Source organism: Chionomys nivalis, chromosome 24 (assembly GCF_950005125.1).
Source record: "Chionomys nivalis chromosome 24, mChiNiv1.1, whole genome shotgun sequence".
In the NCBI taxonomy this organism is placed as follows: Eukaryota; Metazoa; Chordata; class Mammalia; order Rodentia; family Cricetidae; genus Chionomys; species Chionomys nivalis.
Window position 1 is genome coordinate 44,980,167 of NC_080109.1, and position 15,925 is coordinate 44,996,091.

Below are 15,925 nucleotides of genomic sequence, written 5' to 3' on the forward strand. Positions count from 1 at the left end.
AGACTTCATCTTGATGGATTGTTACCGTTATGAGTATAAAGTGTCCTCCATCTCTTTTGATTGATTTTGATTAAAGTCTATTTTGTTAGATATTAGGATAGCTACACCTGCTTGTTTCTTAGGTTCATTAGACTAGAAAATCTTTTCCCAATTCTTTACTCTTAGGTAATCTCTGTCTTTGAGGTTGAGATGTTTTTCTTATATACAGCAGAAGGATGGACCTTGCTTTCATATCTATTTTCTTAGCCGAGGTGTGCTTATTAGTCCCATGTTAAGTAGTCTCTAAAACCCTGGTTTGAATTTCCCTTTTGTAGTATGTGCCCTGCTAACTCCCATCAAAGACTTCCACTCTCCTTCTGAGCAGACCTCGGAGGATTTTTAAACAGACAAAAAGTCATTTGGCACAGCTTTCTGCCCAATGGAGTAAATACTTTGTTTTTATTCAGAGAATAAAAGAGCAAGTATTAGATATAGAAAGTAACTCTCCCTGCATTGTCGTTATAATAATGTTTCCTGAATGCTAGCTATGATTTTCAGTGTTTCACATGAGAAATCACGTGAAAGAATACACACAAGTTAAAGGAAAGAAACTGACCAACTCATGATCAATTAGTTGTGAATTAAAGACCAATACATTTCATTGTGTGTTTGGTGTTTTCCTATGTCTTTTCTGCTTTAGTTTGTAGTTCCATGTCTCCAGGATCCGCGTTATGCTGTGGTAGTTTGAATGTAATTAGCTCCCATAATCTCATAGGGAGTGGCCCTATTAGAAGATGTGGCTTTAATGGGGTGGGTATGGCCTTGTTGGAAAGAGTGTGTCACTGTGGGGGTGGGCTTTGAGGTTTTCTATGCTTAGAATAGCACCCAGTGTCTCAGCCGACTTTTTGTTGCCTGCAGGATGTAGGTAGGACTCTTCAGCTGCTTCTCCAGCACCGTGCCTGCTTATACACCGCCATGTTTCCTGCCATGATGATAATGGACTGGATCTCTGAAACTGTAAGCAAGCCTCCTCAATTAAGTGTTTTCCTTTATAAGAGTTGCTGTGGTCATGGTGTCTCTTCACAGCAACAGAAACCGTAATTAAGGCATATCCTTACATGGGATGAATAGGGTGAAAACATGAATTTTTTCAATTCATCTTTGACAACCTATGAGTTAATGTTTATGTATTTCTTTTCTTCTGAAAGTATCCATTGTCATTGGCCTGAAAACCTAATTTATAAGTCTATTAACAAACATTAAAATAAAATGATGGCACCTGTTGATCCAATACCTCCCACAACTGTATAGACAGTTTCTAATATTTTTAATTATTGTTGGCATCATTACTGAGTGTTTTAGTTTTAGGATAGGATAGTTTATATATATATGTAGAGAGTGCTGATGTCCTGCTCTATGCGCTGTTTCCTTGTATCTGTGGGGTATGGGTTCAATAACCATCCCGGGAACCAGAATCTGTGGATGCCCAAACCTTTTCTATAAAATAGCATGGTGATTGTTTCTCACCTGCACACATGATCCCACATGGAACATCATCTTCAGATGACTTTAAAACACAATATCACGTCAATGTTGCATAGATAGTTATTATACTGTTGGACTGAAGGAATAATGATCAGGAAAAAAATTCCATGGTGGATTAAATTTAGTGGTTAAGGTCCTTGCCATGTAAAAATGAGGACCAAAGTTTAGCTCCTCAAAACCCACATACGTGTCAGGTGGGTGAAACAGTCCCAGGACTCATATCACACCTGCCATAACCACGTGGAATTCCAGCCTTGGAAGAAGACAAGCTGTGCCCAGAGCAAACTGGCAAGCAAGGCCAGCTGTACCAACAGCTCTGGATTTGATTGAGAGATGCTGTAAGATTAAAGTAAGATTAAAGAGCAATTGACAACGGTTTTTGGCATTCCACCTAGACTCTCCACATGCATGCCCACATATGACATACACCTCACAAATGTATGCAAGTCAAACAATATACACATGAAGATAGGAAAATGTTGGGTCTCATGAAGCCTGGCCATGAGGCCCAGTGTAACTTCCTAAGCCTAACTTGAGTTTGGTGAGGCCTAGTGTAACTTCCTGAGCCTAGCTCGACTTTGGAAACCTGTCTCTGGCTACCCGACCTAAGCCTGCCTCTGCCCAGCCACCCTTAATGTGACAGAATATTGTTAGCCCTTGTTTCTTGCTCTACCTTGACCCATCCCAGGCTTCCCACCTCCTATCTCAGCCTATAAGTTCCTGCCTGATGCAATTAAATGAGATTCTGCTTCCATAGACTCCTGGCTCAGTGTGTATGTTTCTCCCGGGGGATTGGGGGGGAGGGTCTGAGTCGTTTGAAGGTCTGAGTCATTGGACACTGGATACTCACCATCCCACTAAGCCCCAGGGAAAGTCCTGTAGGTCCAGAAACCGTCTCTGACATCCCCAGGGGTGCAGGTCAGCAGTGCTTTATCTTGGAAACAGAATTAAAGGTAGCCTTTGCCAAAAGGCTTGGGGCCAGGCACCAGAGCAGTTTCCAAAATGAGCCTTATGCTGAAGAAAACTGTTCCTAAAACCCAGAAATCCTAAAAATTTGCTGTTTTTTGTGACACATCACTTTTTGTGTCAATGTGGAAAAAAATGAATTTTCAAATAAAACATTCGGTGGTTTCAAAACAAAAGGGAAATTGTTTACTGGTGTAAGGAGGGAGTGGTCAAGTTCACTGCTAAATGTTGAATTGAAATCCGGTTTCTTGGGGCTGGAGATGTGGTTGAGAAGTTAAGAGGATTTGCTGGTGTTGCAGTGATGCTTGATTTGATTCCCAGCACCCAGATAGCAGATCATCAGCAACTCAAGTTCTATAGGAACCAAAGACACCTTCTGACCTCATGCTTCAGCCATGCCCATGGTGCACAAACATACATGAAGGCAAAACAGTCACACACTAAGGTAAACAACTATAAAATGAAAAAATAGATTTCTTCATGAAGTGAAGATTTGAAAATGGGTGAGAAATGAGTTGGACCAAAAAATGTTATAATAGCGCCATGAAGACAATTCAGGAGAAAAGGCACTTGTTGCCAAGCCTGGTGACCTGAGTTCAGTTCTTGGAACCCACACGGTAGGAAGAGAGCAACCACTGCAGACCACCACATGTCCACCTGCATGTCCACAACAGAAAGGAAGACATGAACTTAGAAAGAAATTCAAATTTCCACAGAAAGAATCTTTCAGTCCCTTAGAGTCCTTAAAGCTGTGTTTCCCAAACATAAAAGCCAAAGAAAGGAAATGCAATTTCTGAAATTTGTGTGAATAAACCATTTCCATATTCAAAAGATTTATTTTGATATCTGTTAAAGTGAACCATACTGATACCACATATAAGAGAAATTTTCAATTGTCACTCAGTTTTGGGTGAACTCATGTCTCTGGATGGCTTTCAATACAACACACACAATCAACTTTAAGTCCTTTTTCTCCAGAATCCTTGGGATGTCAATGATTTACTTGATGCCCCCCACCCCCGCCAGTTCTGCCGAATTTCCACATTGTCTGCCCCGCCACATTCCTCCACACTCAGAACTCTGTGATAGCTTTTGAATCCCTCTACCACATCAGTTCCATTCTGACAGATGAAACCTCTAAAATAAGCAGTGTGATGCACAGAACCCTAAAATAGACCATTCTTCCAGGGTTAGGTGCGTCATACCTGCAAATAACCTCATTCATCTCGAGAAACACACTTAATGCTTATTGTATAAATACCAGCATTTCGGCACGCTGTATAAATCATCTGTCACTTCTCTTTGTGCAATCCATAATTCAATGGGTCCCTTATTCCATGTTTTGAGATGGAAGGTTCTCTCACATGTCTCTTGATACCTTGACAAGAATTCAGGCACATTATGAAAATGATCTCAAATATTATCCCAGATGAAATCTTAATGCACATTGAATGAAGCGGTGCTTCGGTTGCTAAGATATGCATTGAAACGTGCCTGGCTCGCTGGTATATTTCATGAACTTCATCGAAGGATATTTTAAACACAATGTTCTAGAAAGTGGGTATGCTGTGTCTGTCAGAGGAGTGTTTTCTTTGAAGCAGAAAGAGAGGAAAAGGAAACAAAAAGGGAACATGTTGGAAAAGTAACATCAACTTTCTTCCTGAGATGTTGCTCCAAACACTTTTGCCCAGACCCTAATAAAGACTTAATTACATTGTTGTTCCTGTGGATATTGGTTCAGAATACACATAAGCCAGAAGACACCTGTTTGATGAGCAGAACTTTGTTGAGTGAATACCCGGTGTGAGACATGATACCTAGTCAAGACCCTAAAGAAGTCTGACATCAGATACTCTGTCCCTAACAGGGAGGCAGGCAAGACTACAGCAAGAGCTGGGGCCAGGGCTCCAATGGGGCCAGAGCTAACTGGACGACAGTGCAAAGGCTGAGCAGTGATAATTCAGCGGCGCAGAAGAAAGAGCCAGCGCTGACTCTCACCTGAGCTTTATTCCACAGAACCAGTAGTTCACAGCTGATGTTTTCAGACCACTTAATTTCCATGCCACATTCTCGAAAGAATGACACAGAAATTCTGACATAAACTGGCCATGTACAGCTCTGTAGACTGAATAAAAGGTGTCTTTTCCTTGATTTCTTTAAGGAACTCACTCATTTCTTCTTTAAGGACCTCTAACATATGTTAAAGTTGGCTTTAGGGTAATTTCTCATGCTTCAGCTGTGCTGGAGTATTCAGGACTTGCTGTAGCAGGATAACTTGGCTCTGGTGGTTCTATATTGCCCTGGCTATTGTTGATTGTGTTCTTACACTGGCCTCTAGTCATCTGGGTTTGGGATGATTATAGGTCTTGGTGCTGATTTCTGAGTTTGTCTTCATTGGATGGGTATTTTGTTCTTTGATTTCTGTTTTCTCTTCGGTCTTCTGGTCTTTGTGTCTTGGTCTTCTGGTAGCTGGCCTGACCTCTGATCCAGTAGAGAGAGAGTCTTCGTCAAAACTGAGGGCTAACCTGGTGGTAAGCTTGGACTTTGGTTCAGCAGGAGATCTCTGCCTGAGCTCAGGGTGATGAGGTGATGAAGAAGGAATCAGGACTGGGGTCACTGGGTGAGGGAGGTAATCTGCTGATTGGCTGCCTCTCTCTGGTTCCAGCAGCAGGTATTAGTGTCTGGGCCCACAGGGAGTCCCTGTCTGAGTCCATCTGTTTTTCTGGCTTGGTTCCCCTGCCCTTGTTCTTCCAACCACTGTGGCCTCCAGCAGTTCTTCTGACTAGTGCAGGCTGCACCTGCTCTCATTGGCATGGCCTGCTTCTGGACAATGGAAGACTCCCGAGTGGGGCCTGAGGTCACAGCAGTGGGAGGGGACAGCAGAAAGGTGAGGGGGGTCATGGCATTGGGAGTCTAATCTGGGGAGAGGTGGATTTCTGTTGGCAGGCAGGTCGTTCACTTGTTCTGAGTGGTATGGTCTGCACCTGAGCACCTGAGCGGCACAAGTCTTCTGGGAGCAGGGCACTGAGCGAAGTTGCTCTTTAATGTGTGACTTTACTTTTAGGTTATTGTCCTTAGAGTATGAACTTTATACCTATGTATGAGAAAGACCAGTGGGAAGGATTATGCATTTCTCTTGATGTAGGAAAATTTTATGATTGGGAATTTTGCCTACATGTGTGTATTGAAATCATATACTTGTAGAGCTTGCAGAGGCCGGGGAGGGTGTCAGATTTCTCGGAAGTGCTGGTCCAGATGGTTGTTAGCCACCAGGTGAGCACTGAGAATCAAACAGGGGCCCTCTGGAAGAGTTGACTGTGCTCTTAACTGGTAGCCTATCTCTCCAGTCCCAAAATAAGATTCTTAGTTATGTAGTTCTCCTCACACTTTCTATACAAAAAGGAAACAGTTTTTATAATATGGTGTAGAGTCAGGTACTGTGGCAGATTCTTGTGTGTGTGTGTTTGTGTGGTTGTACACAGTTATGCCCGTGTGTTGAGGGCAAAGTTGAGGGATTTTCCTCAAGACATCACCTACCTTATTTTTTGAGACATTGTCTTTTACTGGACCTGGAGTGCACTCCTTTGGCCACGGTGGCTTGTCAATCATCCCTAGAGATCCACTATCATGGTCCAGCACAGGCTTTACATGTGTGCACAACCGTGTTGGGATCTCTAAGTGTGGATTCTGGGGTTGGCACTCAGGTTCACATGTTTGTTTGGCAAGAACTTCACTGACAAAGGTATTTTTCCAGCCTCAGATTCTTTTATGTTTAAATATCCATAGAGTGGAATGAAGTAAATGAACGCATGGTTTCTTTAGGAGGATCTTTATTTGGGAAGGAATAACCACATTCTAGTTTGAATTCTTTCCCCTTTCATGGTCTGGGAGAGAAGAGCAGGTGTAGGCTCTATCACGGAAGCAAGGGGGGAATAAGCAAGGTCCAAGGTTGGTACAAACTCAATACATCAGGCCCAGAAGTGGGTGGAGGAGATGGTTTTCACCTGCTCCCGGTGAGGAACTGTTAGGTTCTCCTCCATAGCGCAGATTGTCCGACTGGTTAGCTGCAACGAGTAGGAAGGCACAGACTCCTGAAGAATGGCGCTCACTTTCCTGTGCATACTTCTGAAAACTGCTTTATTGATTCTTTCCTCTCTTTCTCCTTCAGCTGTATGAGGTGAACATTGGTCAATATGTTCTTTCCTCATATGACTGGATAGCTTAATGGTACTTTGTTTTTCTTTCTTATTTATTTTTATTATGTCACACCTCATATTTATAAAACTATAAAATGAACAGTGTTCTTTCTTGTGTCTACTCTACAGCCTGACTACAAAAGCATTTCAAATCTGCATGAAGCTCTTTAAGGCAGTTGTCATGCTTACTGTATGAACTCGCATCTTCAGGTAAACACTAAGGTAAATTTGCTGTTTAACTTCCTATTTTTATTATTTTACCAATTACATATGTTCCTCAACAACATGAATATCACTTTGCATGTTTCAGTATCAACTCCTGTGCACACCCTGGCAGCTTAGTCCTCTCCTAATGTCTTCTTTTATTCCCCCCTACATTGTACATGTAGCTACAGGTCATTCATTTTTCAATACTGCATAGTATTTCATCGCGCGACTTCATTACACTTTATTTGCCAGTTCTCAAGTTGATAGATGTTTATTTTTAAAGGTTTTTTTTTTCTATTTCAAAGTTACTGCAAACATTTTTGTACTTATTTCTTTGTACATTGTACAAGACTTTTAAAGGTCATATTATATGCTGGGGAAATTGCTTTTTGTAAACCATGTCTTTTTTTTTTTTTTTTGGTTTTTCGAGACAGGGTTTCTCTGTGGTTTTGGAGCCTGTCCTGGAACTAGCTCTTGTAGAGCAGGCTGGTCTCGAACTCACAGAGATCCGCCTGCCTCTGCCTCCCAGGTGCTGGGATTAAAGGCGTGCGCCACCACCGCCCGGCTTAAACCATGTCTTTTTTCCACTTACAAAATATTGAAAAACCGGACTCCAAACCTTCTGATACTAATCTACACCTTCCCAGCATCTTGCAAGAATTCCTTGTGTTCCGCCCTCACTAGCAATGGCAAATAGTCTTAGCTAGGCTAGAGGGCACAGGCGGGTGCTGGTTTTGAGTTTTCATGAGCATTCTCTCATTGCACATGTGACTTTTCTCTGTAAATCAACCCATCACGACTTATTTTTCTTTTCTGATACTAAGGCATTTTTGATGAATTCTGTGCAGTAAAACTTGAGTCCAGTTTAGGAATAAATACCTTCTTATCATGGTAGTCTACTACTAGGGGCCACAAGAGTCACATCTACTTATGTTTCTATATCTGCACATGCCTTGGCTCAGTCTATCTGTGTTTTGCCTGTCACTTGCCTTCCCAGACAAAATACACAGAGGTGAAGCCTATGTTTCAAGATTTTACCATCAACACCAAGAACTAACATGAAAGAAACTCCTGCTGCTTCCTTTGTACTCTAAAGTCTTGGGGGAAAGATAACCCATACCCGACCTCCTGAGAAATTCTACACATTGCTATGTAACACGTTGGTGTCAGACAGAATAGACCTGGACTAACTATGCCACAAATCCAAAAGCCCATGTGGAAACATGCTGGGAGCCGATTCGAGTGGCCGCCATTACAAGATGGCGCTTGGCCCCGGCATCGCTTGGTGAACAACTCCATATTAGGCAATGCAGTGGAACCGTGCCTCTTGCATGCGCAGTGGCAATGATGTGCTTAGGGCCAATCCCATGGCCAGGAGCATCGGCAGGTGCGCATCGGCCAATCCAGGCACGACTCGTTCCCTTACCCCCTATATAAGCAGCTGCTGCTTGGCGCTCGGGGCCCCTCGCTTCCGCTCTCCCTTCAACCAAGAGGCTCCAATAAAGCGTGATTTGGGAAGAATCCTCGTCTGGTGGTCATCTTTTCCTGCTGGTCAGGGAGTTCACCGCAGAAACACGGTGATAAATAGGGGAACTTGGGAATCTCATGGGAAGTGGGGAGGGAGGGAGGGAGGGAGGGACAGAAAGAGAGAGATACAGTCAGACAGACAGACAGACACAGACACAGAGATAGAAAACACTCATGATTCTCCTTCCTCAGCATCCCAAGTGCTGGGATTATAGACCGTGCTGCCGTGCCTGCCTGAAGGATTTTTTTATATTTAATGTGCATCTTTTCATTTTCACTATAGTTTGTGATTGTTTTCTCTTGTGTAAAAACTTTGCAGCTCAAAGATTATTAGGATGGTCTCCTGAAAGTTTTAACTATCTAATTTTTGCATTTCTGCCTTTAAAGCAGCTGGAACACATTGGGTACGTGGTGAGAAACAGGGACAACATTTCTTCTCCCTACGGCCAACCAATTTCCCTGACAATTTATTTCTAGATATTTGTGTCTGTAGCTATGGCAATTCTTTTCTTTGTTTTCTGGTACTAGGGATGACACAGGGCTCAGCATTTCAACTGTCTTAGCATGATGTTGCATCCCCAGCCCTGAGGGCTAATTTTTTTTTCAGTCAACTTTAATGAGGTAGTGTTAATGAGATTGTATACTAAGTCTATTGTATACAAATAATTTGATGAATTTTGGAAAATGTTTATTTATATCATGAGCACAGTTAAGATAAAAATATTTCTAATATTTCAGGGCATCTCTGTGTGATTTTTGTGGTTCAGCCCACCACCCTTCGGGCCACAGCTAATCAACCATCTTACTTATTTCAGTATAAATCATAGAGCCCCCTGCCCCAACTCCTCCTTCTTTCTCTCTGCTTCCTCCTCTTCCACATCCTTTTTCTCCATTTCTCCTGCTTTTTCTCTCCCTTTTTACTCTATCCCCTACTTTCTCCCCTTCTCTCTCTTACCTCCCTCTCTGTCTTTCTCACTCAAGAGAGATAGGTATTAGATATGTCTTCATTATCCTGGATGAATATAGCACAAATAATAAAAACCCAGAGAAAGAAATTGGGCTTCAGCCTGAAAACCAGAAAGACAAAGCAGCCAAGCCACTAGAGAAGTCTTACCTCTACCAAGGCTTGGTGATTGTAAGCAAAGAGGACTAAGCCTCTCTCTCTCTCTCATTTTATATTTCCTCTAGTGATGGAATTAAAGGCGTGACTCCCTACTACTAGGACTAAAGGTGTGAGCCACCACCACCTGGATTTATTTCTGCAGTGATTTTGTGTAGCCCAGGGTGGCCTTGAACTCACAGAGATTCATCTGTCTCCCAAATCCTGGCATTAAAGGTGTGTGTCACCGTTACCTGACCTCTAGTGGCTTTTGCTTTGTCTCTGGTCTTCAGGCAAGATTTATTTATTAAACTACAAACAATATATCACTATAGATGAACAATACCCCATAGTAGACTAATCAGGGGGTATGCTGATTACTCTGCATTTTGAGAAAGCAACAATCTATTTCCCAAGTGGAAGCAGCGTTTCCTGTTTCCACCAAGAAATACTGCAGTTTTCGTCTCTCTGGATCTTCAGCAACAGTGGAATCGTCAGCTGAAGTGTGGCTATTTCACCCGTGTCTATTGTTGTGAAAGTTTAGTTTTAATCTCCATGGTTTGATCTTTGGTTATGTAAACATCTCCTCATGTGTTCATTGGCTCCGTGTGTGTTGTTTTGTAAAACAGGAGTACTTTTTTTTTCTGTTAAAAATAGGCTATTCGTCTTATTTTGAGTTCCTGATAAAAACTACATTTTAGATATGTGCATTACAAGTATTTTTTCAATGCTTGTGGCTTACCTTTATTTATTTATTTTCCTTAGCAACTTGAGAAACACATCTGATTTTTAACTTTCATAAACCCTAGTCAATATTTACTTACAATTCCTGTTTTGTATATTTGAGCTGAGTCATATTCTGCTTTAGCAATACACCCTAGCTAAGATATCTTTACCTTCATCAAAGTCATAAATAATTTATTCCATAATTTCTGTTAAAAAACGAAGGTGCTTGGCTATCATAACCTGCAAAAGGTTGTGTAGAATTTACTGCCTAGGTCTTTGTAGACTCAGTGTGTAGGGGTGCAGCGTTCTTGACATAACCATGGATAACACCTTAGAGCTTGTTAAATTTTTTTTTCACTTCATTAATATATTAATTGTAAATCGTGCTATATCACATTATAACTTATCTCTACTGCACTTTCTCAGGTGACTGTAAACAAAGGCATTGGAGAGGACTGAGGAACTTTACTAGATCCTGGCTTCAAGGTGTACATGTTTCCTTGACATTAGGTGAAGACACATCCCATCTAGGAAGAAGACACTTTTGTTCTATGAATACACACACACACACACACACACAGAGACACAGACACACACACACACACATACAAATAATCTCCTTTTTCTGAACACAGTACAATGACTGGTTTGGGTTCTGTGGACGGTAAGGACAATGGTCAGTCAATCCCTCAGTAGTTTAAGTTCTGACCTTCCTCTTTAACAGTTACTACTATTTAAGATCGCCTGGGAGGCAAGGCTCTGGACTTACCATTGAGATAATTTCTACTTTGGGTTAGTTGAGATAGGGGGACCTTCCATAATGTGGATGGCACCATTCCATGGGCTGGGATCCCAACAGAATGAAGGGGAGAGCAAGCTGCACATGAGCATCGGTCTCTTTGCATCCTGACTGTGGACACAGTGTGACCTGCTGCTCCGAGGTCCTGTTGACTTCTCAGTAATCATGTAGCACACCCTTTAGCTTTGATCCTAAGCAAATGCTTCCCCCCTTCAGTGACTCTTGTTGGGTGTTTGATCACAGTAGTGAGAAAACTGAAACAAGTCATGTCATGGTTCCTTGCGGCAGATCATCATACACCAGAACTCGGGTGTTTTGAGGCAAATGGTTTAGCAATTCAGGATTAATTTTTTGATAAGGGTTGGTGTTCATTGTTCTCCTTGTAGATAGTCCACTTTTTCAGTCATACTGTTCACATGGAGATCTTTTCTAAATTTATGCTTGGAGATTTTCAAACCTTTGTCAAAAATTAATTAACTACATGTATGTAAACTTATTTATGGGATTTTTAAAAATATTTTTATAATTATATATGGCTACCAAAGTGTCAATTTTACACTACTCTGAGTATTGTACCATTTTAGTAAGATTTAAATTCAGATAGTATAAAACTTTCTAATTTTGCTTTTTTTTCAAAATTGTATGGAGTTTTCCATGTAGCTTATTTTTTTATTAATATAAGCTTGTGAAAATTTAAAAAGCTCATAAGATGTTGATGTATATAACTTAAATCTTTTAATCATTGGGTGCAAATCAACATATTAGCACAATCGAGACTTCCAGCTCACAAAATAAGTTCTGTATCTCTAGGAATCTTTTTCTGACCAATTTCTTACATATAGTATAAATACAATTTTCAATATTTTCTAGAGTTACATGACATTATAAATTGCTTTCTTTTGGCTATTTTTTAAAAAAAGATACCAATTTATTCTTTTTTTATGTATATGGTGCTTATTGCTTGTTTTTGTATGTTTGCGTACCGTGTCCAGGCAAAGCCGTGGAAGGCAGAGAAGGACATTGGATCCTTTGGAACTGAAGCTTTACATGACTTTTGGACATCATGTAAGTGGTGAGAACCAATTTTGGGTGCTGTGTAAAAGCACTTGCTGCCACCACTCCAGCCCCAATGCTGTGCCCCCACTCCAGCCCCAATGCTGCACCCCCACTTCAGTCCCAATGCTGTGCCCCCACTCCAGCCCTAATGCTGTGCCCCCACTTCAGTCCCAATGCTGTGCCCCCACTTCAGCCCCAATGCTGTGCCCCCACTTCAGCCCCAATGCTGTGCCCCCACTTCAGCCCCAATGCTGTGTCCCCGCTCCAGCCCCAATGCTGTGCCCCCACTCCAGCCCTAATGCTGTGCCCCCACTTCAGTCCCAATGCTGTGCCCCCACTTCAGCCCCAATGCTGTGCCCCCACTCCCGCTCCCCCATTCCAGCACCAATCCTGTGCCAACATGTCAGCCCCAATGCTGTGCCCCCACTTTCAACTTGACACAACCTAGAATCGTCAAGGAAGGGGTTCATAATGAGGAATTACTTAGATCAAGTTGGCCTGTGGATATGGCTGTCAGGTTGTTTAGACTGTGTTAATCGATGTCTGAAGACCCGGTGGCAGTACAATTCCCTAGGCAGGAGGTCCTGAGCTGAAAGAGAGGAAGTATCCAGCTACAAGCACACAGGTAAGAGACCTAGGATCTCCCTTTCTCGCTCCATGCTCTTGATTGTGACTGCGAGTCTCTAAGTCCTGCCTTTACTTCCTCAGAGCGAGGGGCTGGGAACTGGAACTGTAGGACCAGTAAACCAAACCCTTTGTTCCATAAGATGCTCCTCGTTAGATTGTCTTCTCATAGCAACAAAACAAAACTAGGAACACATGTTTTCAAAGTTCAAATTCCATTTTATTATACAATTGGTACATGAATGTTGACTCTTTGTTTAGAACATGTGCATGTATAGATGCTTGCATATGTATGGGTGCACATGTGTGAAGGAGTGCATGCATGCATCCATGTGGAGGCCAAAGGTTGAAATTGTCTTCAGAGATTGCTCTTCATTTCACCATCAAGGCAAGTATCTAACTTGAATCCCAAACTTTCTGATTTTTCTAGTGTAACCAGTTTGAACCAGAAATCTGTGTCTCAATCTCAAAGGTGGACTTTCCATGTGTATCTGGTTTTTTTTCTTTTTCTGTTTTTTAAAAAGAGAACAAACTATCTTTTTTCATTTTACATACCAATCCCAGTTCCCACTCCCTCCCCTCCTCCCATTCCCTCCACCTTTCTCCCACCCCAACCTCCATCCACTCCTCAGAGTGTAAGACACATTGTTTTGGGGAAGGTCCAAGGCCCTCCCTACTATATCTAGATTGAGCAAGGTATCCATCCAAAGAGAATGGGTTCCCCAAACCCAGTACAAGCAGTAGAGACAAATCCTGGTGCCACTGCCTGTGGCCCTGCAGTCTGCCCCCACATTCAGAGGGACTAGTTTGGTCCTATGCTGGTTCCTTCCCTGTCCAGCTGGAGTTGGTGAGCTCCCATTAGCTCAGGTAGACTGCTTCAGTGGGTGTCCTCTTGACTTCTTCGCTCATATTCTCACTCCTCCCCCTCTTCAACTGGACTTTGGGAGTTCAGTCCAGTGCTACCGTGAGGGTCTCTGTACCTGGTTTTCATGTAGATCTCTGTCCTCAAGCCTGCCTGAGCCTTCTCCTCATGTGCTGACTTTCAGTCCTACATCTTGGTTTAAACTCACATAAATCTGAGTCGTTTTAAAGAAGATCCTTCAGAACTTTCTATATATGATCATGCCATTTGTAAATAAAGAATACTTCTCTGAAATGCGTTGCTTAGTGTTCAGTAGAGCAGTGAGAGCTTACATCCTTTTATTTTCCAGAGCTCAGAGGACGTATTCTGTTCCACCCTGGATTGCATGACAGTGTTGGACTTGACAGATGTTCGCGATCAGGTCCATGAAGTTGCTTTCTGGTGTCAGCTTACTGAGGGTTTCTGAGACTAGCTGTCTCGCTGATTGGTCACAGTGTCTTACATCCTGGGTTTCCTTGTTATTTTTTATTGGCAGCTCAACATTATCGTTTTGTTCGAATTTGGATTTTTCAAAGCTTCTGTTAATGATGTCTGTACTTTTTCTGGAAGACTGTTTGATTATCAGGAATGTATTGGTTTTCTCAAGGTCATTTTAAAACTGTGACAGGGTAGTACTGATTCACTTTTACTCCAAGAGCGATTTCCTTCTACTGCCCAGATGTGATTTTCTGGGGTTCTCACTGCTCCCATGGTTTGTAATACTGTCCATTTCAGTTGGTCACAGTTGACACGACTACCTGCCTCAAACAAGCTGTTGGAATTATATAGTTTATCAAACCCTCCAAGTACTTACAATCTCATGTAGTTTTTTTATATGTATGTACAGTTTAACATTTATCTGTTAAATGTATATTTATATGTATATCTGTTCTAGGACACGCTTTTATACATGGTTTTTTATCTCTACAATTCAACTATTCAACTTTCAAGTATCTGAGACTCCATTAATTAAACACGCTACTTTTCAGTGAATAAGACACTATGTCTTGTTGAAGAATCTTCCCATTCTACCACACTCCAGGGTTTCTGTTCTTCAGGTTCATGGTACTTGTGTCTGTCATTCCTTTTTTGGAGTGTGTGACAGTTTTGTTTCTCATGATTTGCGGTATCTAAAAGGGATTTGATGGCCTTCCTCCTGTTTCCTTATTGTTTCCTGTCAAAAGAATGTTACCACAATGGAATTAGAGCAGGGCTGTTAATGTTAATTTATTTAATCTTATGTTTAATTTATTAGTTTTAATTATGTGTATTAGTATCTGTGTGTTTATGTACAAACAAGTGTAGGTGTCATTGGATCTCATGGAAATACAGGTGATTGTGAACCACCAGCGATGGTGGCTGGGAAGAAAACTGCATTTCCTAGAAGAACAGGATGTATGCTTAACCTGCACCCTTTTGTTATTTTTAAACAATTGCACTTGATGTTACTTTGGGTCTTCATATATCAACAGTCTTCCTAAACTCTTCTCCTAAATTGTAATAATTTTTCATCAGATTTCTGAATGTCCAGTTTCTGTGATAAGGAGGGCCCTGCTTTCCCCTGTAAAATCTGGGGGTTTTACTTCTTGCCAGAGTCTCCCATCAAGATAAACTGGATGGAGTCTCACATCAAGATAAACTGGAATAGTAGCGACAGAAAAATAAACTGCAACGTGAAGTTTAAAGGTAATGCTGATGATAATCATCATTGAGCTTGTTCGATAATTCACAGCTCTTAGGAATACATTTCAGGTGACATAAGGGGCTGAGAGTCTGAGAGTTCAACTTGTAAAGCTGTACATTGCTCCCTCCTCCTCCCAGGGCGGCTGCTGGGAGCACAACTTGTCAAGCGTTCTTCCCAGGGCTGGGAAAGGAGTTGGAAATGTGGTTTGATTAACCAACATGGGATGTAGTATTCACTATTTTTCCTCCTTAAATTAGGGCTGACTTTTTCTGTACATACAAAAACTATGCTCCTTCCTTTTGAATCTATTAATGTTATGAGTTACATTGTTAGGGCTTTTAACAGTATATTACCTCAGCCCTTCTAGGCTAACCTGGTCATGAATTGCTGTTTAACTAAGGCACGGATTCAGTGTGAACACTCACACATACACACAGAGCACATATTTATAAAAGTTATGTGCAGACATAGTGTGAGGCTCCAAATTAAAAAAAGCACAGCAATGGCAGAAAATGTGACTTTTCTGTAAAAAGGAGTTGCTGCAAACCATGTTAACTCTTGAGTGTTGAAATGGTTCTTGTCTTTTCTGAATTCATCAAAGGGAGTGAACCAGTGA

General features: G+C 41.7%; 1 pseudogene; it reads right to left on the reverse strand.

Annotated features, from left to right (window-relative positions):
* The window catches only part of LOC130865834 (uncharacterized protein C6orf136 homolog), a 28,932-nt pseudogene extending 22,321 nt beyond the window's left edge, over window positions 1-6,611 (reverse strand).
* Between the last annotated feature and the right edge of the window lie 9,314 nt (window positions 6,612-15,925).